The 23,799-nt window shown below is 36.5% G+C and overlaps 1 protein-coding gene and 1 long non-coding RNA gene across 2 annotated transcripts in view; both read right to left on the minus strand.

The window, feature by feature from the left end:
- Positions 1–9,186, minus strand: part of LOC148959811 (receptor-type tyrosine-protein phosphatase delta-like) — a 36,702-nt gene extending 27,516 nt beyond the window's left edge. Inside the window, exon 1 of the mRNA XM_089109634.1 lies at positions 9,171–9,186. The gene's annotated coding sequence lies outside the window, so the exon portion shown is untranslated. The remainder of the gene's footprint in view (positions 1–9,170) is intronic.
- Positions 9,187–17,904: 8,718 nt separating this feature from the next.
- On the minus strand, positions 17,905–23,734 carry LOC148959812 (uncharacterized). Its single transcript, XR_016143923.1, has 3 exons — positions 23,607–23,734; positions 21,680–21,772; positions 17,905–20,991 (listed from the first exon to the last, which is right to left on the minus strand). It is a non-coding gene; the product is annotated as an uncharacterized LOC148959812 (long non-coding RNA).
- Positions 23,735–23,799: the final 65 nt, after the last annotated feature.

The following is a 23,799-nucleotide window of genomic DNA, read 5'->3' on the forward strand; positions in this document are numbered from 1 at the left end:
AAACCCCAGACCCAGAGAAAAAGAAACTCAAATACTTATTTTAGACAGTATATAAAGGTGAAAACAAGGAACAGAGATGTGAAAACCGAAGAGTCTAGAATAAAAGTAAGGCTGAAGCCATAAAGTCCAAACAACTTGTTTGTGTGCAACAATTTTTTTCAAATCTGCAAAGTATTCAACAAACAAAAAGATTACATGCTTATTACAGACAATCATTGACCTAACGGTGAATCCTGGGTACTCGATATTCGCACGATTAGTTAAAAATCCAGACAGATAACACAGAGGAAGAAAAACAATGAGCTGATAAAGTCGCATGTTTCTAAAGTACTGTTTTGTGTTTTGAAATGACGTGTACGAAACCCAGGACTTTCTTGCCAAGAATGTGCGAGGAAAACAACTTGTGTACAAGATGTATGTCACGTGATAACTGAAAACATATATAATTTCATCAAAGGTCAAGCGAATGTTTTGAGCTTTCTATAAAAGAAGAAAATCCTGTTGGCATATTGATGTGAAAATTCTAACGCCAATACTCATACATTAAAAAAGCGAAAGACAAATAGAAAGATAATAACTTCGTGGTATTGAGGATGAAATTAAAGTCGTTGCCATGGCGATAGAAAACAGAGTAACACAATTCGGTGTACCTCTCTTGTGAACCTCGTTTATAATACATTTGTCCCGAAGTCACATCGACTGATGGTTTACATGATATTCATAAATGTTTCGATTTTTCCATGAAATTAGCTTTAATTAATTTGCTCAGAGCTCTCTGTGGGGAAATGACGTCACGAACGGGGATCAATGTATAGCCCAAGAATCCAGTACATTCTTGAGAGGGTTTTTAACTAGACCCCTTGATTTGGTGTTCTATCAATATTGTTCGAGCGACTTCCTTTTGCAAGACAACACTTCTCGAGCACATGAATAGTCGCACCTAAAAATTCAACAACCCTTTCCTCCATAAATTCGATGCATGAAAAGGTGCCAAACATGTGTTTACGAGAAGGCAACCCGTTAGACAAACAAAACTCTTGAAAGGCAATTTCACATCTTTAAATAGAAACATAATCTTTCGTTTGCATAAGATCGGTGTTCAGGAAGCTTTGTGCAAACTACGTGGGTTTTATGGATGACTTTGGTTCCATATGATTTCTCCCAGTTTAAATAAAGATATAAATTAGCAGTGTTTAAATACTTCACAATCCGCCTTACAAGACTTAATTAGTTGCATCATACAAAATCAAGTTAACGAGATGATTTCATGAGGGTAGAGTCAAGTCTTTGCATAATCCTAACAAGGACTTAAATGTCTTCCTGAAAAAATTGATTCACCAATCTTTCTATTTTTATGAAAACAGCCCAAAGAAGCGGGTACCTCCGACGGTTCATTAGCTGGCGGATAACTAACTGTAGCGAGGGCCATTTGAAGAGAGGCGCGGCCCGTAAAAAGCACGCCATAAGTACAAGAAGATCAAGGGCCATCAAGGTTATACAAAGGTTACGATTAATTTTAGATCAAGTGGCCGTTATGCCACAAATAAATCATACGTGAATGTCAAGCATACGTCTCTAAAAGCTAAACGAAATTGGAAAACCAAAACATTCTTCCTGTAGCTTGTCCTGGCGTTCACTTACAGGTATTTCGCCAGGAAATCGCGTATATAAACGACTTGTTTGCCATAGCCAAATTATGTAAGAAGCTATTTGTTCCCCGTTAGGTAAATTTCATTCCCTTTTACTCCCTATTAAATATGAATTTGCATGATAAGACATGTTTATGAAACTAGCACCCTGGGTTCCAGGCTGCCAATTGGGCGTTGCGGGAGAGTGCGGAGGAGGAGAGAGGAGAAAACTCAGGTACTATGAAACTAGCAGCGGAAACAGGGGTCATGCCCCCCCCCCCCTAAAAAAGCCTTTATACAAAATCTTTTGTTATGGACCTTTAACTTATCCTTGTCCTCCTCTTTAAAAATTACGCGAAAGCCCCTGTGAACTGCAAGGTTACAACAGGAACGACATTCCACTAATCAACCACGCTTCCATCATTCGCAAAAAACAAGTTTTTTCCCATTCCCAAGGTCTTTCTTGGGGTGTGTAGAAAAGTCAATAATTCACCTGTTACTATATTATGAAATATCTACTATCAATACTCTAATCCTTTCCATGTCCGTATCGTTAATACAGCCAGTTAATACAACAATTAAGCATACAAAACGCACACCTTTTATACAGGAAGCTTTTTGCTGGATAGATTCTAGAAAGAAAAACTTTAGAGTTTATCGGAAAAGCACAGGACGAATCGTCTGTCGTATCATGCATCACAAACCGGACTTTAAAAACAAAATTTCAATGGCTGTGAGCATCAATGCAGCGTTGGCTTCATTGTGGTTACTACTATGAGTTATTGCTTTTACGTTGAAGCACGAATGCTAACCATAACACATGTGCCATAATATGTAATTAGTTTTGAAACATTTAATCTTAAACACTGGGTCATTGTATACCTCGTTGGTGGCGCACGCTCTAGATTCGATGGTATTGCCCTGCGTACTTTCTCGATCCGATCAATCAAAATATTACGCTTTTTATCACAAATTATATCATTAGACCCTCATTATGTCATTATTAAAAACTTTGCTTCATATTGGTTTGATCAAATCTATTAGGAAAAGGCAATAAAAGGAGCATTGCAATATTGTTGATAAGGTTTTCCGGAATTGGAGAAAGATGCCTGGTTGCGAGACAGTGATGATTGGGATAGTAATATAAATTAAAGTTTTATACCATGAGAAGGGTGCAATCTGCCTTAAAAGGCTTACCACCCCTCGTAGTTAGTTTGTATGTATGCAAGTCATATTTTACCTTGGATCATCCCCAAACCTGTATCTTTTTAGAGTTGCTCTAAAAAGATCGCTTAAAAATCGATCAAAATAAAGGGAATCATTGTGATCAGACACTTTTGATTTATCGCTATCCTGATTGGTTAAAAACCAAACATTACTACGAGAGTGGGTGATGGTTAGCTCGGAGCAATTCAATCCACCTCATTGGCTTAGAACCATTATTCCTTTCTCTCTGATAGGTACTCCTCTGTTTCTCCGCTCCTATCTTCTATTTCCTCGCTCGAAAGTTTGTGGCTCTGGTACAGAGGGCATCCTTATGCAAACTAAAAGTCTGGTTCCTTGGAATAACGATATAATAATCACTATTGCGATCTTTTATTCGTTGTCCGTACAGAATTCGTAAAAGTGGGATTCCACTGTATATTCTGTAGCTGCTGCTTATTGGCCCTTATTGTGGGCCTGACACACACAAAAATTTGTACGACTTTTAAAGCTCAGCTAAAGAGCACCTCCCGTCAATGTATGCCTCCTAAAATATTTATACAACGGACAAACAACTTTGTCCCTAGCACTTAGACAACGGATACCTCCGTACAACGGACAGTAGCTATGTTCGCTAGTTGGAGCTTGCCATTTAATGTACATATTGATGAATGTTCTGTGTATCCTCTATTTGCAGCAAAGCTCCTGAGAGTACATTCGTATGACAAAGTACATTCAATATCTTTTAGAGACACATTTAGAATAAAAAACCAATTGCTAGTATTTATCCTGGAAGGCAAATCTGAATCTTAAGTTATTACATTAGTGGTTAGATTCTGATTGCTTTCTTGAATTGGATAGAGTTAAGAAAAGTATTCGAGCATTATGATCAATCTATTAGCTTGGCAATATTTGTTGAAGAAGCTAACATATTTCAATAAAGTTGAAAGATCAGATATAATCTGGGCGGTACACAGTGAAATAAAACTACGTTAATAAAATAGCTTATGAAATTTCTAGAGGTTACATTGTAATAATCTAAAAATTTTGAATATGAACCAGGGCATTTTAGCTGGGATTTTTGCCAGTGGCCAAGAACGAGGCTCTTTTGAGCAAAGGGAGACAAGAAGTACGATTGTGCCGTCGAATGTGCTTGTTTTGTGACAACACCCTTTGGTTTAACTGGAAATCCATTTCAGAATATTTTTAACTTGAGATTTTCAGATTGCAAGAATTACTGGGATTTGGTAGACAAAATAAAGCTTGGATTTGTTTAACGCAGTAGTTCCCTCTTGTCACTGCTCTTGATTACCAAGACATTCGCTGTCTTAATCAGAAAAGCAAAAAGTCAAACGAGCTTGAGGACAAAGACGATAGATAACACTACTGGCCTCGTCCCTCAGTACTGCAGACGACACGGGCCTCGGTCAGGTCATAGAGTGGTAGCGATAATTATGTTACTAGTCAGTAGTCAGTACTAACTCGTCAGAAACTAATTCACAAGCAAAAAAAGATCTGTCTTTCCAAATATGCAAGACATATTGAACAGCTGGTTTGACGAACCAGAGTCAATGATCTCTGGATTACTGAGGCCAAGTTATCAATTTAAACGAGAAGGCACTTAATCCAGCATGGGTTTGATTAAAGAATGTCCTCAAAACCGGAGCTACTAAACTAGCGTTACATGCTCTTTGCCTTAGTGGAACCCAATTATCCCGTGATCCTCGGTCCAGTTGCATATTTATAGAAACCAAACTGCATGTTTAGGAGTGCCAAAAACCCAGATTCACAAAGAATGCAAAGCAGGACCAGACAGGTAACAGGGCCAGACGTTTAATGCAGCACCAAATGATAAGTTACCAACATGTGTAGATCGGATATAGGCTTGTGTTGGTGCAAGACATTTCAATATATGGCTCTCAACAAGGTGTTTCGATGTGAAATATGTTAAAATGAGCAACAGGTTAAATAATTTAGAACTATTAAACTATTAGCAGAATAGGTAGATATATATTTTTGGGATATGTGTTAGAAAAAGGTTGCTTGGAGTTTAAAGGGTAGACTGGAAATATAGAATAGAAGCTGAAAAATGGATGATTTAGATGGTTTTATATAGGCGTTGTTTGGGTCTTAAATTGGACCCATAGCTTTTTTTTGAGTCATTAAATTGTACAATTCCTTTAATGGGGTCATGAAGTTCTGAAGTATGTTTTGGGTGTTGAATATGAGAAAAGTTAGAAAATAAAAAAAACATGATTCACAAAAGAAACGCAAACTTACTTATTGGGTCTATTTTTTGTGCTATAAATTACTTTTCTGGGTATATGGTTTGTACCACCATCCTGAGCACCTATTAATATGATCTTAATTTTTCGGAAGTGATAATCACTTTAGATCTTCCATCGACTCGTTTATTTGAGTAGAGCTAGTCCGTAGCTTGTTACGAAAATTTGTCATTTAACAGTTATTCTAAAGGAATTCATATTTAAAGTACTGGTGTCTGGGACATAAAAGGCAAGCAAAGGCGACTTAATCTTTCAAATTGCAAAGTTTACTATTTTCGATGCTCTGTGACTGTTATTGAAAACTTCATAATTTAAAAATAGTCGAAACAGAACAATGCTTCTAGTGAGGGACAGAGTGGAATAAAAGAAAATTAACGAAAAGAGCAAATATTGAATGCGTTGGAATGCTAGAGGTGCGTGTGGCAAGTTTGCTTGGGAATTTCATTTTGTTTACAAAAAATAACAATATTTACAAGCAAAATACCACAACATTGCAATCAGAGGGAAAAATCTATGCAAAATTAATTTAAGGTTTTAGGCGTTAATAAGGGGATTATAGCGAATAATGGTCTGGTAAATAATGAATTGTTCTACAACGACAGACCACGAATCGCGAGTAAGATTGTCGCGTTTTCGAAGGTGCTTTTATTTCTAATAAGAAGTAATTAAACTGTTTTGCTCTTCATATGAAATGCCTCGAAGTAAACAGGCTTTTGTCTTCCTTGTTAGAATGTGGTTTCTGATTTCCACTATCAACGTAGGTGGAAAAAAGAGATAAAAGCAATGAATTTAGAAGTGTACTGTCCAACTGTGAGTAGATAACGGGTGAAAAGAAAAATGTCTGCTTAAACAGTGTTTTACAAATAACGCACTTAACTTCAAATTTTGCTTGAAGAACGAAAAAACCTTACAAAATGGTTGAAAGCTAAGCACAAAGTTTTACTGAGGGGGTTGATGCAGTAGGGTTGATGTCCCTTAGGTAAGAAACCTTTATTTTCATAAATACAGTATACTCGTCTAGTCTAAATCAGTACCTGTCGCTCTTCTGTGTTGAATAAGTTGGTCAACACCACATTCTCCCTGTTTTGTACGAAAATTTCATATTAAGGGGCGTCATGATTTTAGTTTGTAGGGGGTTTGGGTGGGCAGTCAGGGGTGGGTGATTGATTTGTGCACGTTTCGGACGCTTGTGAGGGATGCTGACCCCTCTCTCACGACACAGCTATTCATACTCATGAAATTAGGTAACTGACCCTGCGACCTTCTACAGAGCAATAGTACCGAATATGATCTGTAAGGAGATTTCGACAAGATCTCGCACGTGGACAGTAGATCAGTGGGACAGTCATTTCCATCATGTTTCTCGGGTCCAGTCCTCCTTGTGCCAATTATATGGCATGCAAGCATAGGCCTTTCCATAGCACACTTTGCACACTGGTAAGCACGCACTCCAGAGAAAGTTGCTTCCCATAATTTTTGAGAAAAATAAGGAAATATCATGACAAGAATAAGATCATGACAGCTTGTGAATAAATAACCAAACAAGCATAAGTTTTCCAAAGAACATCACAGGTTCTGCTGCTGGTGCAAATGCTTATCAATGTGACTTGGATGTTGATTATGCTGTTTCAACTGTCAAGTTGGCATAATCATGATCATAACTAAGAGATCATAAACTGCGAGCTTTGTTCTGCAGGAAGATACGGTTTATCAAAACGCATTCAGTGGGAATAACCACAAAAAGTAATCACCTTATTTATGAATTAATCATTCCATATCCTGATTACTGTTTATTTAGACTGAATTCCTTTGCATTATTATTACATGTTGACTCAAATTGTGTACAGATGTACTTTATCGACGATGTAAATCAATCAATCATAACATGAACGAAGCTTTTTACACTAAGCTCTGAATGGCCTGGCATGCTTATGAGAGAAAACAACGTTTCTTTTGACTGGAGGTGGTAGGCCTGTTATTGTTCTACCCTGTTTTCAAAGGATTAGAAACGACTGAGCATTTGGATTACGTTTTGGTTATTAAATGGTGCTAGAGTAGAGCGAAGGCAGTCACGTACATTACTAGAATACCACTGCCTGAAGAATGCCTTGAGGTCATCAACGTATCTGTGTTGACGTGAATGATGCCATGCAATTAAAAAGTTCAGAACAAGAAAATATATTTATTATCAAAAAGCATTAGACATAAGATCGCTAGTAGAAAAGGAAACATCAAAAGCAAGTAAATTTCGTCAGTTTGTGACTTGTCACTAAACCATAAAGGGTTTTCTTATGAATTTTCTTCATCTCAACAACACTAGTAGGAGACAACTATAATAATGAAACGTTTGATATTCCGTTAAAAATCCAACTCATGCCTTTTGATACTTTCGATACATTGTAAAGATAAACTATCACAAGACGGCAAAAATAAATAGCTAGCAATAAAGATTTAAGAGAAAGAAGGAAAAAAACAAATTTATTTTCACACAAACAAGCAAGAAGCAGGCATAAGGAAATGAATAGTGCATCCCTGATGCACGTGAGAAATTGAAAAGGCATCAGAATTGAAAAAACGCAGTGTACACTGTTCGTAGACTTTCTATGTGAATACTCGGCAGGAAAGCACAGTCGTGAGAAGCTTTTTGTTATGTCTGAGTAAGGCTACTCGTGTGAATGACCGTTATAGCTAAGAGACTCTTGCATAAACAAGACGTTAACAACAAATGTCTCATTGATATGTTGCTTCATGTCCTCGTGACATCACTGTGAAACTCTTTTTACGTAGCAGCATAGTCAATGGTAGCAGTGGGCTCTCACTCAGAAAGAAACTGCGCAATGTCATGCCGCAAATAAAGGACCATTATTTAGTTTTTAATAATCTATATAATATACCTTGTTTTCTATATAAACAACAGAAGAAGCACATAGGGTCTTCAATTGTCTTTTGCACGCCCCTTCCGGAGGCACACGCAAAGAAACGGTGAGTGCTCTCATCTTTGTAACAGTTAGATGACGTAATCGTTTTCAATTTTAACTACTTATTTGTTGTGATATTGGGAAAATAAACAATCTATGGCATAAAGCTGGTAGTCAGTTTGATGGGTCGAGGCTATTTCTGAGCCAAAGACGCGCTGATAACTCAAGAAAAGCTTTTTTAACGTAAATATTGTTACCACTTTTCCAAAGTGATTCTAGAATTCAAAGGAAAGGCGATGTTAATTAATTTTTAATCATAAAGTGAGGTTGTGCTCATTTTCAAAAGATAAAATGTTTTAACGGCAGTGACAACTTTCGCTACGAAACCTAGATTATTTTAAAAAGGCTACAATCAGTCATCCAAAGGGTCTGAATCGTTTCAACACAATTACAATGTAAGTAAGCAGAATCTGCAGAGCTTCTTGTTTTTCTTTGGAATATTAGAGACAAAATGGTCCTCCGCGGAGGTCGACACCCACAATGTGCCTATGACGTCATAGCTGTTTAAATCTTCTTCACGAAATGACCCGAGTGACACCCGGTAAAATATTCAAAAATGAGGAAGGTCAACACGTGTCTCTGCCTACTAGAAGAGTGTATTTTCTAACTAATTTGTGCTTAGTCCATAAAAGCTTTTGTATCACGAAAGCGACAGATTTGTTAGCTATAATGACCAAAATCTAAAGACCCTAGGGTAAAAAGCTTGTTTTTCAAATCATAACATTGTCGTGTTTGAATTTGGAACGAAGTTACATTTGTTTACTACATATTTTTGTCTGTTTTTGCTGTAGTTTGCGATAATAACTGCGGGAAACGAGATCAAAACTTAAACAAAAGAGCACGGCACATATTACAACAGGTATATCAGAAAAGTCGAAGGATGATCTGCTAAAGGCAGATGGCAGAGCACGGATGGAAACGATTAGTAGAACCTCAATTGAAAAGAAATGTTTTACATTTCCTTTCTTCTGCTATCTCGCATCAGGTTTAGGCATTTGGAGACCTATCAAACAGTTATCCATAAAGCATGCAGCATATATAATTCAAAGACGGCTTTAAAAAGGAATCGAACTTACTTTAAGTCAATCCACTTTACTTATGATCAATCTGGTTAAGGATTCGTTGAAAACTTCAAAACAACTGGAAAGAGAAGAGGAATGTGATATCAGAAACAAATTGAACGACGATGTGGATTTTTAGATAGTATTTATGATGGCCCTTCACTATCAATCAATATAGATCGACGAATAACAATTAAAACGACATACCTAGATCTATTATGATGTGTCTGTTACAACCAGAAAATAGTTAATCAGGCCTATGTTGTGAACTAAGTAAATTGAAAGGTTGACTTTGCAATTAAGAATTTTGCCACAGAGCTAGTTCGAAATGTTTTATACAAAACCATAATCGCAGAAAACATCGTGTTTTTATGCAGAAGAAATGTGGACAATGTCTCGTTTTCATTTTAAACGCTCTCTGGATCGAGACAGATCAGTGGTGCCTGCCTATTTGCTATCGCCTCTTTTTCCACGGCATAAGCTCCATTCAAATGTTGGGGTTCTTGAAATATTCAGCTCTTTCGTGTGTTAGAATGCCACGAGTTATTTTAGGCTCAGTACTGACTCCTTACTTTAGTATGGATATGTATTTTTGTTTCCACATTATAAGAGGATTAGGAATCACGATTCGAGAGTATTATGATATGTCTGATTTAGCACCATTATCAAAACATCACGATTTTGATACTGCCCAGCTGAGTGTAGTGAGATACAGTAAGATATCGCACAGCTCTTCTGAACCATACTGAACAACTTAAATCGAAAATTACTAAATATAAAAATAATAAAAATAATGTAAAAAGAATAATTTAAAAGAACCATAATTAGTATTAGGGTCTCAACGGCTTTAAAATGTAAATTCTAGCATTTGTAATTCTTTGTTAACCCAAACAGCTCTACAGTGTGAAAGTATTCAACGATGATTTGATGTCGCCAATGGTTGGGTGTTCCCATCTTCAAGCATCTTCTTGCAATTTGAGCACTCTAAGCACTACCCTGCGTTGGAAAATATATTTGCAAATCTAAGCTAAATTTTGAAGGTTGTCGACTTGTAGTTTGAGCGTCTGCCTTGTAATCAGGTCCATCACTTAAAACATTGACAACTCCTTTTCTACTTAATTTACTTTGGATTAATTTCCGTGTCCATTTCTACGCTGCTGCTTCTAATAAGAGAAAATTCAAACATTTACTGTTTTTTTCCGGTGCTCTACAGAACCAACGTATTGAGAAACATCAATTAAAAATAGCAATTAACTGAGGTTTTAAAAATGTTTGAAAAATCTTGTCACTCGAAATGAATGTTTTGGGATCGAATAGTTACATATCAAAACAGAAAAAAGCTTAAACGTCTAAAAGCACTTCCCGTCCTTTCATGTAGTGAATGAAAACAAGAAAAATGATATGAACTTTCAGGAAACTATCGGTTACAAACGATTGAATGAGCCCGTGGCACTCAAGTTTGATCAGATAATCAAACAAGGTTAACATGTTTGAATGTAGCATGGTTATTCTATCATCTTATTTGCCAGACTCATAACAACTGCATATCTGATATGCCTCGGGGAAGGGTAGCAATGAGTAACTGCACGGCAGATGACAAATCAACATTTGATTATTTTGAGTTCTGCGTGAAAGCAAAATTTACTTGGCCTAAACAGAGCTGATTATGATCAATAAAGGTGCCAGAAAGAAAGGCTCCTAAGATTACTCGAATTAAATTAGGAACAAAAATTACAACAAATAATACTCTAGGATGCCCAATTAGAGGGTGTTGTCATGGCAGGGGACAGTGGCAGCGTCAAGAGGTATGGGGTAAGATCTTGCTTGACATGTAGACAAATTGGGAAAAGATGAATCACTTGTTTCGTTGCATTTCGTTTTGTCTCCAATAGGATATTTACAACTATCATTCCCTATACACGTGAGCATGACCACATATGTTAACTTAACCCTATTCAGTGGTGGCGCCAGGGGAGGGCTAGGAGGGGGCTACAGCCCCTCCGTCGGAAGCATCTAGCCCCCCCCCCCCCCCATCGGAGGAAATTTTTAGGTTATTATCGGAGCAAATTTGACAAAATAGCGTACGAAAATTGCTTATTTTAGTCATTTTAGCCCCCCTGTCGGAAGCTCCAACCCCTTTGTCGGAAGATTTCTGGCACCACCTCTGACCCAATTCTGTGCCCGACGTATGCTATCAAAAATGAAAGTTTTTATGATTCGGTTTGGTATACAGGAAAGTATACAGGGAGCAACACTGTAACTGGTTACTTGAACATGTCACTTGCATTAAACTTAGTATAAACATAAAATTGAAACAGCTTTAAAACTGGTAGGGCGAAAGAATGAAAATTCTGTGAATTTGCAAAGCTATTTTCATTAAGAAATAGAATAACAGTAGGGGCAAAAATAAATTCCTTTCACCCCCTTCCTCTTCAACTCCTTTCAAAAGAACTTAATGTTCACTACACCACTGGGTTTTTAAAGAACTGAAAGCAATGTTGGGTTGGAAGCCATAATTTGCAATTCACTTTAAGGGGAACGAGGCTATACCTCGACTTCGACAGAGACGATTCATAAGCGGATATTCAATACACCAAGCCCTTTAGAGCGAATAGATCTCAATCTGTTTCTGATGTTGAACAGGCCAAATAATTCTCTATGCTTGGAAAGTGAAAACATATATCTGCGTTAATTTGAACGAGTGCAAGTGGCCTCCCCGCTCCTTATTTAATAAGGTTCGACAGTTTTGAAGCAAAATTTATACGCTGTGAATGCATTCATTAAGCCTGGTTTCGCTAGTGGTATGACCTGGTTCTCAAAGGTCCAACAAGTTTATTTTCGAAATTTGCAAATACATAACAAATATAATATGACAGACAAATCTCCCTGTTCAAAATGACAATGCTCCCTTAGTGAAGCATAAAACGGCTCAAACATGATTCCTTAATCAATTTTGGTCAAAGCGCTCAAAACTACTATGGAGGTCATATTCTCGTTAGTTTTGCAATTGTGATGAAAGATAAATGCTCAAAATGCTCTTTTCAGCCATGGATACGGTGATACATTGATCGTTTTGTGGGATTTTCTTTACCGAAAGCTCCAACTAGATCCAATTGTCTCATTCTTCAGTGGCTATTTTAAACTAACGAGATTGAGGATGAATTTGATACAATTAACCAGAACTTGCGATTTCAGCATAAGTTGTCTGATCAGTTACGTGTATTGATGCTTAAAAGAGAGTGACTGACATCATCAAAGGCCAAACTTCATTTGTTAATTTGCTTAATTTAGAACTGACTTGCTTGGGCTCATTTGGCAAGATATGCAATAACAATGGGCCTACTGTTTGTTCTGCTGAATATACTTTCTTTAGGAAATTTGTTTCTGGAAATATCGTGCAAAAGGTTATGATGTTCCTTTTTATTCAGTTTAGATAAACAGCCCTATGTAAATATGTGGAAGGATGAACGTTTATAAAAAGACCACGTCTGTCGTTCACGACAGGCACCAACCTAAATTCTTTCCCTGAACATTATTGATTCTATCACCTTTTAGTTAGCACTGGCATGAGTCACCCTGTCCAGGCTTATTTATACAATAGAGCCACGCCCACTTTCTCTCAGACCCTTCCACTTCCAGTGCTTGCAACCTCAGCCCCCTCCTACAAGAGTACAGTACCCCCCACCCCTAGTATTTGCAAGTGTCCTTTTTAACAGATCTCTTCGATGACTTGTTACCATAATAGGTGCCCTTCCAAGCACCGTGCCCTTCTTCGTTATATTTGCTTACTATGAGAGAAATTAAATGAAACTAAAGGCCAAAAAGCGAGACGATTTTGAGAAAATTAGGTTTGAAAACGAATAATAAATTAGGAAATTAGGAAAGTCTAATACAAGTCTAATACCAACAGGAAAGCTACAAATTAAGTAATTTACAATGAAATAAGAAGCAATGAACCCCGCCCGCATGCTACGCTGCCTGGAGTCATTTATTTCATTATAAAGACTTGTCAGGAACGATATTATTCTGCACTAGAGTATACACCATATAAAATGATATAAAATTTTCAAGAGCATCTTTAACTTGCTGTTGCAATTCAGAATGAAATTTTGAGGGCAGGACATTAGAAGGAAAATAAAAGCCATTCGACTGAACCTTAACGACCCCCACATTGCTGTAATGGAGCAGGTCCCAGGCCCCCTGGGTAATGCATATAGACTTCATGTTTGTGGACATGTGTTGTAGTGGGATTTCTGTATGACTGGCTCATGTTTTGCCTTTCACCTCGATATACAGGAATATTGTAATGGCAAACCACTGATGTTGACCCGTTGAGTAAGACCATTGCCCAATGTTTATGATAATTTTGGCGCCAAATTATGCAGCTTAGGTCGTAATAACTCAAGAGGCGCGGAATTATTTAAAAACTGCCTTTTCTGCTTCAATTAAAGATTAGTATGATATCTAGTGCCTTTCTCATTACAGGGACGATTCGGCATAGACCTATACCACTAAACAACGGCAGATTTCCAACCCATTAAAAGTCTGTCGTGAGATCAAAGGATTATTATATATGATTTAGCCCGGTGGTATTCCGTATAGACATGCTTCCGAATAGCATTGATGCAAGCGAAGAAACAAATGCGGGACCCTTGACGGGATTTCATTTCGCTTCTCAATGAATAACGGAGAATGGATTCTTTATTAGTTAAAGGGCCCCAATGTTGTTGTAAGCATCTATTGTAACAGTCCTTGGCTATCATACCAAATGAGCGCGCGGTTTTGTGAAATCTGCGGTTGCGTAAATCCTCAAATTGTCCCCCCCTCGAAAAAGCCGCTCCTCGAAACCCCCTCCCCCCCCTCGAAAAAGCGCTCTCTCGAATAAGCCCCCACTGCTACCGTAAATCCTCGAATTGGCCCCTTCGATTTGTTGATTGTTGCCATCTGAGGTAGCCTATGCTCCAGACCCCTACTTTCAAGTTAGGGGTCTGGAACAGAGGCTAATCTGAGGCTGCCTTTGGCGTTTTATCGAATCACCGCAAAATTCATTCTTTTGGTAGCAAAGTTCATAAAATGTTCATAAATGCTCATAATGATTAAATGTGCATAAAGAAATTCCTATTAAAATATATGAGGCCTTTTATTAATGTCTTCTTAATGTCTGCAATAATTCTATAAGCCTCCCCCTTTTAAAAGCGCCCCACGAATAACCCCCCTTCCAAAAATATTAAAAATAAATAAGCCCCCAGGGAGCAAAAGCAAGTTTGAGGGGGCTATAGCTCGCTTTGTCAGCATAACGCCCGTGGACAGACTGGTTTGCGAGGCTTGCAAGTTTGCATCAAAACCTAATACACTCTATACATCCAAAGGCTCTGATGTCATGGTGTTTGTTTTGTTTCGCCTAGCTTTGTTCGTACGATTTTAGTGGTAATGCGATTTTATTTCAATAGTGAAGACGACTAAATACAGGAAGACAACAGCACTAAATTAAAGCGAATAATAGTTAGGTGGATTTGCAAAACATTTTTTAATAATAATCATAGTTGATTCTGGGAAATAGATTATGATTTCGGCAAATTAATAGCATATTTTTCGGACGGAGATTTAGTGATGTCTTCGTAGATGACAAGGAAAGACGTGGTTATTGAAATTAAGGTTTGCCGCCATCTTTCAAATCGGTCTTTGGCTCACTTTAAAAGACCTAATAAATCTGAATTCTTGGCACCCGAACAAAATATCTACGTCATTTAGCAACAAAACATTATTAGAATATACAGGATAAAGAAGAATTCGTATATGTAAGGCTGCATTCCTTCTGGTAGTAACATAGAGTTCCGAAGATAAATCCACTAGATAATTTGCTAGAATCCAATGAGATTGTACTGTGAATTTGTAAAGATTATCTAGATAAATAGAGTATTTCTCTCGCTGAAACAGCTCTCTTACCCCTTTCTTACATCAGCTTTAAATATGTTTATAGGGGTAGCGTACAGTGGTTGTCTTACAACAGTACTTTATTTACATAGTGGATTTCGAAATATAGCAACTCATTACGTCACAGGTACTTCTACGGGGCCTGGCAACTACAGTTCGAATTCTGATGACAATTTTTGTATATTTCAGCAGTGTATGTTTTATTGACTGACATTATAAGATAAAAACAAGTTACTTACAAAACTTTCCTCGTAATCTACAGATAGCTTACAAAATCATCAAGTATTGAATTCAATCTCTGTCAAATCATCAAAAAATGCATCTAAACAAGACAAACTGCATTCCCATTCACTTTGTTTACTACGACAGTTGTAAACAGCAGCTACACCGCTAATATTCGAATTATTAAATCACTCAAACAAGACTATAGATCAATGCAATCATGAATTGGCCTGGGCGGGAATCTGAACTTTGTTTGTCTAAAGTAGGAGGCAAAACCTTGTTATCTTCTCTATGGTAATGTTGTTATCATGATTCAGGGGGTAAGCAGCCTCATCTCCAGGGCACTCACCTTTATGAAGCCAAATCGAAAAACTGTCAATACTAGGAAATCTGTTTAACTAAGAAAAAACGAAGCAGTAGAAACCTCTCTCTTTCACAAAACATGTTTCAAGATTTCATTCTTAGGTTTTTTATGAAAAACTTTGGATGGAAAGTAAGGCCCTTTTACGGAAATATCGGATGTGCATATAGAAATTCTTTAAGGTTTCAATTTTTTAACTTTTGTCAAAACCTTGCAAGTGCGAAAACCATACTTTCCTTAACTTCTAACCATACTTTCCTTATTTTTTAACCATACTTTCCATAGCTTCTATGACTTACAAAGCAAACGGCGAGGGCGTGTCCGTTAAATTGTTGAGCAAAATGCTCCTTGATTAGCTGAAAAAGCCGTCGCACAGCCCAACCATTAATTATAACATTTGTGATTTTTAGACTGCACTGATCGTTCAGTACGATTAAACAATTTCATAGCGAATTTCATAGCTCTTTCACGGCTCTAGAATGAAACTAGGCATGACCAACGATCGATCATCAACACATAAAATGCTATGTTTACTCGGTAGCGAAAATCTCTTCAGCCTGTCTCCCTGATTCTCTTGAATCTGGAAATCAAAGAAGCGAAATAGCATAAATCTGCTTTGGATGTTCACAATGAATGCTTATTAAAGCATTATGCCTCTGCCTAATACTGCTTAATAAAGTGTTCAAGTTTCATTGCATTGCTCTGTACTACACTAAAAGATTGAAAATCCATTGAATTAGACCTAAACGTCCAATAGATAAAATTTACCAAGGCACCATGGACATTTGTTTTTGCTCAGATGACAATAACTGTCTGGTGAGGGAATTATACTATATTGATTTCCCGAATTTTCGTCGACAATTGATAATCACATCAAAGAAGGCAGTTCGCAATGCATCTTGGTTACAGCTACGTGTTTGTCTGCTGGTACAGTGTCTGCCAAAGTGTTTAGTTGCTATTATGAGCACTTTCATTGCTTTAGTTCAAATTTATACATAAATTTTGGCTTTCATTAAAATTATTTAAGTATACACAGTTTTTATTTTAACAATCAAGTGGTTAAGTAATTTTTGTTTCAGAACTTTATAATTTTATGTTCAACATTCTGGTTAAAAGTTTAAAGCTCAGGGTATGACTAAAGTGGCAAACTTTTATTACGGATATTTGCTTAACTTGTATCTCGTTAAAAGTCAACATATCATTCAAAAACCTTTGAAAGATGAATTGAACGATAAAATACTACTTTTGAGAAATGATTTATCTCTTTAAGGACTGGAATAGATGAATGATTTTTAAAAGATAAAAAAATGTTGTCTTACAGGGGATTACATAAGACGACAAACTTTTTAAAGTTATCGTAAAGATTCTAAAGATTCCTCTCGTAAAGTTTCTTATTTTAAGTTACCTCTCTTTGCATTCTTTTCTTTCAACTGCCATTGTTTTTCTGCAGGTATCAATCTTGAATTATGTCCCATTTAAAATTAATTTTTTTCATAAATCAACCTCTTTTGAGTTTTACTAATTTGGGTTTAGCGTCGAAAGCATTTCCTTCTCCGTATCTTTGGGTTTGGTTATCAATTTCCTGGCATTACCTATCTCATATAAAAACGATTCGATTTACATGACCTCTTTAAATAGAGAATATTTCCGCTCGATTATCTACAGTGAGATTTTGAATTATCTCCAAAAACGTCAACGGACAGAACTACTGACTGCCTTATTGGCTGTTCTATGACCTTTTTTCTTTCTTTTTGGCTCTGAAATAGGCCAACAATTTCTCAGCTTCACACTGGTTTCTAAATGGAACAGACAATAGCAGAACATCTTGTACCACGTGTGTTCAACAACAGCTGTTGCCGAATCCCGAGAACAAAGTTCTTACGACTTTAAAGTAGAATTGATAACAATGTTCTTGGTTCATTAACTTTCTCATACAGGACTATAGCTGACCAACAGGAAAGGTGAATGACGCATCCTTCCTCATTTGCTCGCCTTCGTTTCCCAGGGGGGCCTATAATCCCGTTTTGGTGCCAAGGTTAGGGCGGAATCCATGGCGTAGATTGTGAACGATATTGGGCTAATAAGCAATATGGCCACTGTTCTCCGTTAAAGTACTTTATTTTTTGGAATCATTGTTTTTGGTTTGTATGTTGGCTTTACCCAAACCCTATGGCTTTTCAAGTTTTGCGGTTAATTACTCTTGCCAATGGAGAGAAGGCACCAGAATTGTAAAAAATTGGTTTTTTATCCCTTTTATTGATTTCGTTGGATTTAAAGCGTTCCCATTTCCAACAAAAAAGGCAATTATCTGTCTACCTACCTATTCTATTGGGTTGAGAAGTAAATATACGAGCTTATCATATAAACTGATATTGCAGAAGCTATGACTATATGTATGAAAATTAATTTGTTTCTTTATGAGAAAAAATGCCTGGGGTTTGATTAGAAAGTAAGTTTTCAAAGTAACGATCAGAAATGAAACAACAAGCCACCACCAAAGTGAAATGGTGAGTGACGTTATGTGTTGGTGAGTGAATCACTGTGGTGAACTTTACATTTTTCATTCGTTACGGTTTGCAGGGATCGAGATATCATTATATCTTAAGAAACACGCTCAGCAGCTTCAAGTGAGCTTGTAATCACATTTTGCTTATCTTGCCAAAAGATAACGCTAGGAGGGGTTCATTGATAAAGATTAAACAATTTCCATAGTGGCTGGGCACTTTAAATAGAAGAAGGTAAACAAGTTCTAGGAGGAAAGAATTTGCGGGTTGTAGGCAAATCAGCAATTGGCTGGCTGCCTCCCTTTGCTCTCTAGTTTTATTCAATTATCCTTATGCTGCTACATGCCACAACTAGCAACAGTTAAAATCCAAGAAGGGTACGACCCACTAGAATGCTTAGAGCGAGGGGGTACTAGGTTTGTGGTGTAAGAATTCAGATATATGAAAACCTTTCTGCTATAAACAGAAACTTTAAAAATATTTGTGACTCTAAGCACAAGATATAACTTAGCTTCAGTGTTCACAGATCCAAAAGTTGTTGGCAATGTCAATTTATGCAGGAACAGGTACAGAGAAAATATCCATGGCACTGAAACAATTTCTCTAAGAACAGTTCTTTTGTCTAAAACTTGACTACAGTGATTTAGAGATAAAAAAAACAGCAGAGAACGCAAAGAAAAATGAAAACAGAAATCAATTGTTTTTAATCAAGATATGGAAGATATTGATATAGAGACAAAACTGTTTGTAGAGGCTGATAATGTAATGAATTCTCAAAATCGTTGCTAGGCCGTACTGATAACACGTTCTTCAGTTCTTTAAAAAAATGTCAACAGACTTTTTATGTCGCTCTAATGAGAAACATTATTTTTTACATGATCATTGTTTGTAAGAATATTCAGGCTCAGATTCATATAATTTTTAGGAATTTTATAAAAATATTGCTCAGCCTCAGCTCACATATTTGTGTATCATTTTCCAGCAGTAGCCTGATTTGCTATGTTCACAACAAAGAATAGCATGACTGACAAAACCCGTTCTACAGTTTTCAATATAATGTCATCAGAGTTTATCTATTGCATTAGTGTGATAGAAGACATATCTAAATGAGAATGACTGCCAAGACAAGCGTGGATAAACGATATTGTGTACCAATTACATCATTTCCCAATAACACAACCCCAGTGCAACAAGACATGTTTCACCTTGCATTTATCAGATTGGATAATGAGAAGGCAGGCAGCTTACAGAAGCTTCTTCATATGAGATCTTATCTAAAAAGTGGGTCAAAGGCATCCCGTTCCCAACATTTGCAGTTGAATCAAAGGATCATTGAATAAGGACCTCATTTGAATATCATAATCTATCACAACAAAGAACACACTGTCTGCCTCTGCAGAAACTACAAAAAAATACCCTTGCAAATTATTTCAGCAATGATTCGCATTACCAAATCGATATGACCTCGTTTTGAGGCGTAGGCGGGAAAAAGAGATTATGAGTTGAGGAAATCCAGTTATTATGTTCTCCTGCAACACCTTCTATAAGGAAAAACAGTTGCAAGTCAATAGGAAACGACGAAGATTAAGTCCGATTTCTTTCGAGGAATTTGACCCAAGAATTATTGCTCGTTAAATTCTTATTTAGAAAATCAATCAGGAAAAGGAAGTTTTAATTGGTTTGGATTTTTCGGTTCCCATCATTTTAAAGTATAATTTCACAAATATGAACCGCTATGATTTTGAATTATCTGCTTAATATTTTTAGAGAGGCCAGGTTTAACGAGAGAAGCCAGGTTTAACGAGAGATGATAACATGATAACATTTGGCGGTGAAAGAACCTGAGTTTCCAGGAAGTTTTCCAACAATCATACAAACAAAGTATGTTTTGCATTTGGAAATAGAATTCCAGGACAATTTGGAAAATCTTCACCACCAGATATAAAAATGAAAATAGAATTCTCACTTAAGCATCCACTAATTCTCAAAATTTGCTTCAAGCATATAACGAATGAACTTGGTCTTGGCTTTAAGCCCCCACAAACACTTTTCAGCCCCCTCAGTTAATAATATTATCAATGTTACATGTTTATGCCCCTGCTCTCTTATCACTCCTTTCCCGGTGCAAACTTTATCTTGTACGAAATTTAGATACAAATTTCAATTAAGATGAGAAAAGAATGTCCGAAAGACTTCTAAAATTTTATCTCTAGTTTCTATAAGAGTTTAAAAATTGCATTCATTCAGAACAGTTCCTGTTGCGTAGTCAAATAAAACGTATGAAATGATCCAAAAGACTTTTTCTTCTAGATAATTCAAATGCAATTTCTAAGCTTATAACATTTTAAGCTTTTAAGCTGATGAATTTCATTTAATGTAATACCAATCTACGTAGATAAAAACCTGAAAGAATTCACAATAACTCTCTACGAATCGAAACTAACTATCAAAAGAAATCACTAGGAAAGAAAAATGGTTGGCCAAGGTGATTGACGATTAACAGTTATTGAAAACAGAGCTTGTTCGGGTGGAATAAAAACATTTATCAGTTTATCATGTAACATGATAATTGATTTCAAAATTTCTTGAAATAATTCTTTAGCCACTGTAATCGTATGAGCAACACAATTTAGTTATCTGTGGAGAAAAAGATCTAGCAATAGGATGGTTAATGAAGCCTGTTTGCTTATCAATTCTAGGTCAGAACATACTCAACTCCCAGTGTACAACAAATCAAAGGAAGAAGACCATCTTGGCTCCCGTGTGAATGCTCCCTCCTTCTGTATACATAGATACTTTCTGGGTAGTTAAAATTCTGGCGGAGGCAAGACGGTGCATAAGAGACATCATCATTAATGTAATGAAAGGAAATGATTTACTGGGAAAGACAAGATTGATTTCAACCCTTCTCTAGATATTCACCTCAGATTTTTATTTGCACTTAAAACACTCTAGCTAGAAATAAGCTAAGGTTGGCCCAGAGATGAAATACTGCAAGTAGTAGATAATGTCTACTTGAGGGACCTTTGTTAATTGTAGGAAGAAGGGCCTTTCAATCACGGCATTGCTTTTGATGAAGTTAGGAAAATCGAATTTGTTGTTAAAATGTAGAAAAGACTGATAATGAAATGTAGCATAACTATTCTTAGCGAAGTTTTTGGACATGTTATGTAATTTGCAGGTCATTTTAATTGCAATATATCTGAATTATCTCCACTTTCTAATTTCAAATTTTCTTTAAAAAATACCCTTGGCTTTATCACCAGCTGATTATAAAAGCAGCACTATGTGCCGCTATGGGCCTAACCTGCTCAATAAATGTGTAGGAAATTTTATCAATTTGAGAATACATTGAAAGTGGTATATTGAAAGTAACTAACTTCCAGTTCTTAATATTTTGATCTTCAAGAGGAAGAGGTTTTGTAAAATAAACTTTAAATACGTCACATTCTATCGATTACATACGTCACATTCTATCGATATTTACAAAGAATTTTGTTTACCTACTCAAATTCCGTGTTTTATGAGTCGTGTTCATTTCGCCTGTCTTTAACCCTATTACAACTGCAATCAATCTATCTCACCAGGCCAAAGAACTGCAAAAAATAGTGGATTACAAATGTTTTCTAAATGAGGATTTCTTCGAGTGTATTGTTTATCTTGAACGATTAATACCTAAATTATAGGATTATCTTGAAAGCACGAAAAACAAAAATTTTGTTTCCACATATATGTATGTTTTCTGTGTTTCCCAAAACAGTATAAACAAATTCCAAAACATACATTTTCTTAAGTGCTGTTTTTCAACTGCTTTGCACTCTTTTCAAACTTTTAAAACAAAATAAATTTGTGTTCGTTTCTCAACAATATTATCCTGCTACGGCCAAATCTGTAATAATGATGTATCTTCTATACCATCAGAGCCTAGAAGCATGCGCTATGAGTTTTGCTATGTTTACAATGAATGTTGATCCTCTGATCTTGTTGACAAAGAATCGTTTCCAATTTTCAATGAATGTCAGAAGTCCAGCAGTTTTTAAATAAACATTAGATTCGAAATTCATTATGTGTTACGTTTCAGTCAAAAAAGGGTCTAGCGATTCAACTCGAAAATTATGATATGAAGCTATGGAGGAACTCAGTCAACCTTTTCCCGCCCTTTTTTAAAATTAGAAGACGTATGTAGATTTGGTTGTCGTGCAGTCGAATCATGGCTGCTTTACAAACACGAGCAAAGATTCTAATTTTTTTTCTGCAACGCCTAAATGTATTTAAAGTTTCACTGGACAGTAAGTTTATGTGCATAATTTGAAACACGTTATCACTTGGTTCGTTATGAGTGGTTCAAAATCTGTCCCATCTCCTCTTTGTAGTTTGGATTGAAAATATGCCTATTGGTTGATCCAAATCATTGAAAGGATTATATGCTATATTCTGAGAGCTTCCAATGGATCTTATACTAGATACAGCTGAAGACATCTGCCAATATTGGTTTGGTAATCGATATCAGGGCCCGCACCACCGGGGGGGGGGGGGGGGGGGCTTGTTTTGGTGGCCATGTGCGAAGCAAGTAGTTTAAAAGCTGTATTAAAAGAGGTAGGAAGCCTTGGCCCCCAACGTTTTTAGTCTTGCCTCCCCCCTCCACTTTCAAATTCGTGGCGCTGGCCCTGTATATGAAATCTGAAAAATACATCACACATGTCCACCTTACAAAGCAAAAATAGCTTTTTCTGTTGAATTTTTTTGTGTCGCCACAGTTACAGTGGCCTATAGGTGCTTGTAGTGTAGCCTTGTACTGTACTATATGTACTGAACTTTTAATTTAAAGAATCTTCTTTTTGCCTCTAATCTAGCCTTGTTACGGTGATGGATGTTTTTCTTATCCTGGGCATAATATTCAAACCACCACCTTCAATTGCAAACTCTGTTGGTGCAGAATCTAATCTCTTTTTTCGACGGACGTCAGATTTTAAGACTAATCTAGGTTCTAGCTATTGTATGCTGTATCTCCTATTCAACTCGCCTGAAAATATACTTAGTCTTTGTCTATTATATATTTCAAAACTATTTAGGCATAGATCCAGATTTTAGTTCTTTTCAGGGTGGTTCAAGATACGAAATAAATATATTTCAATTAAAAGGAGTTTAGGCTATACAATTTGGTAACTGTTAATGAATAACTTACATTTAGCTTGAAAAATTGACAAGTAAAGGCGTATGAAGACAGTTTTGGTTATGATGAGGAGATTTCCAACTGTAAAATCATCTTTTTAACTTGACGTTAGTCGTTACAATGATAGTACTTTGAATAAAACAATAAAGCACCTTTGGGAGGGGATAAGCCTAGTTTTAGAACCATCCTAAACGACTTGTCACATTAATAAAACAATACATATTCATGACTTTAGAATCTACTTAAATCTCAGTTACCTCTGGCTTGAACAATGTCGCTTCTTTTCGATGCCAGACAAGAGAAACTTTTGCAGCTCATTATTTATTGCTTACTAATGTTGCATCGTTTATCTTGTGGCTGAAACAGAGTTCCCATTAACCTAAAAGGCTTCTTTTGGAAGTGTAGCAAACTGAAATAGCGGGATTTAGATAGGTACTTATCAAGCACGTG

This window comes from Rhopilema esculentum, chromosome 8 (assembly GCF_057945365.1).
Source record: "Rhopilema esculentum isolate cy_ngs chromosome 8, ASM5794536v1, whole genome shotgun sequence".
Classification (NCBI taxonomy): Eukaryota; Metazoa; Cnidaria; class Scyphozoa; order Rhizostomeae; family Rhizostomatidae; genus Rhopilema; species Rhopilema esculentum.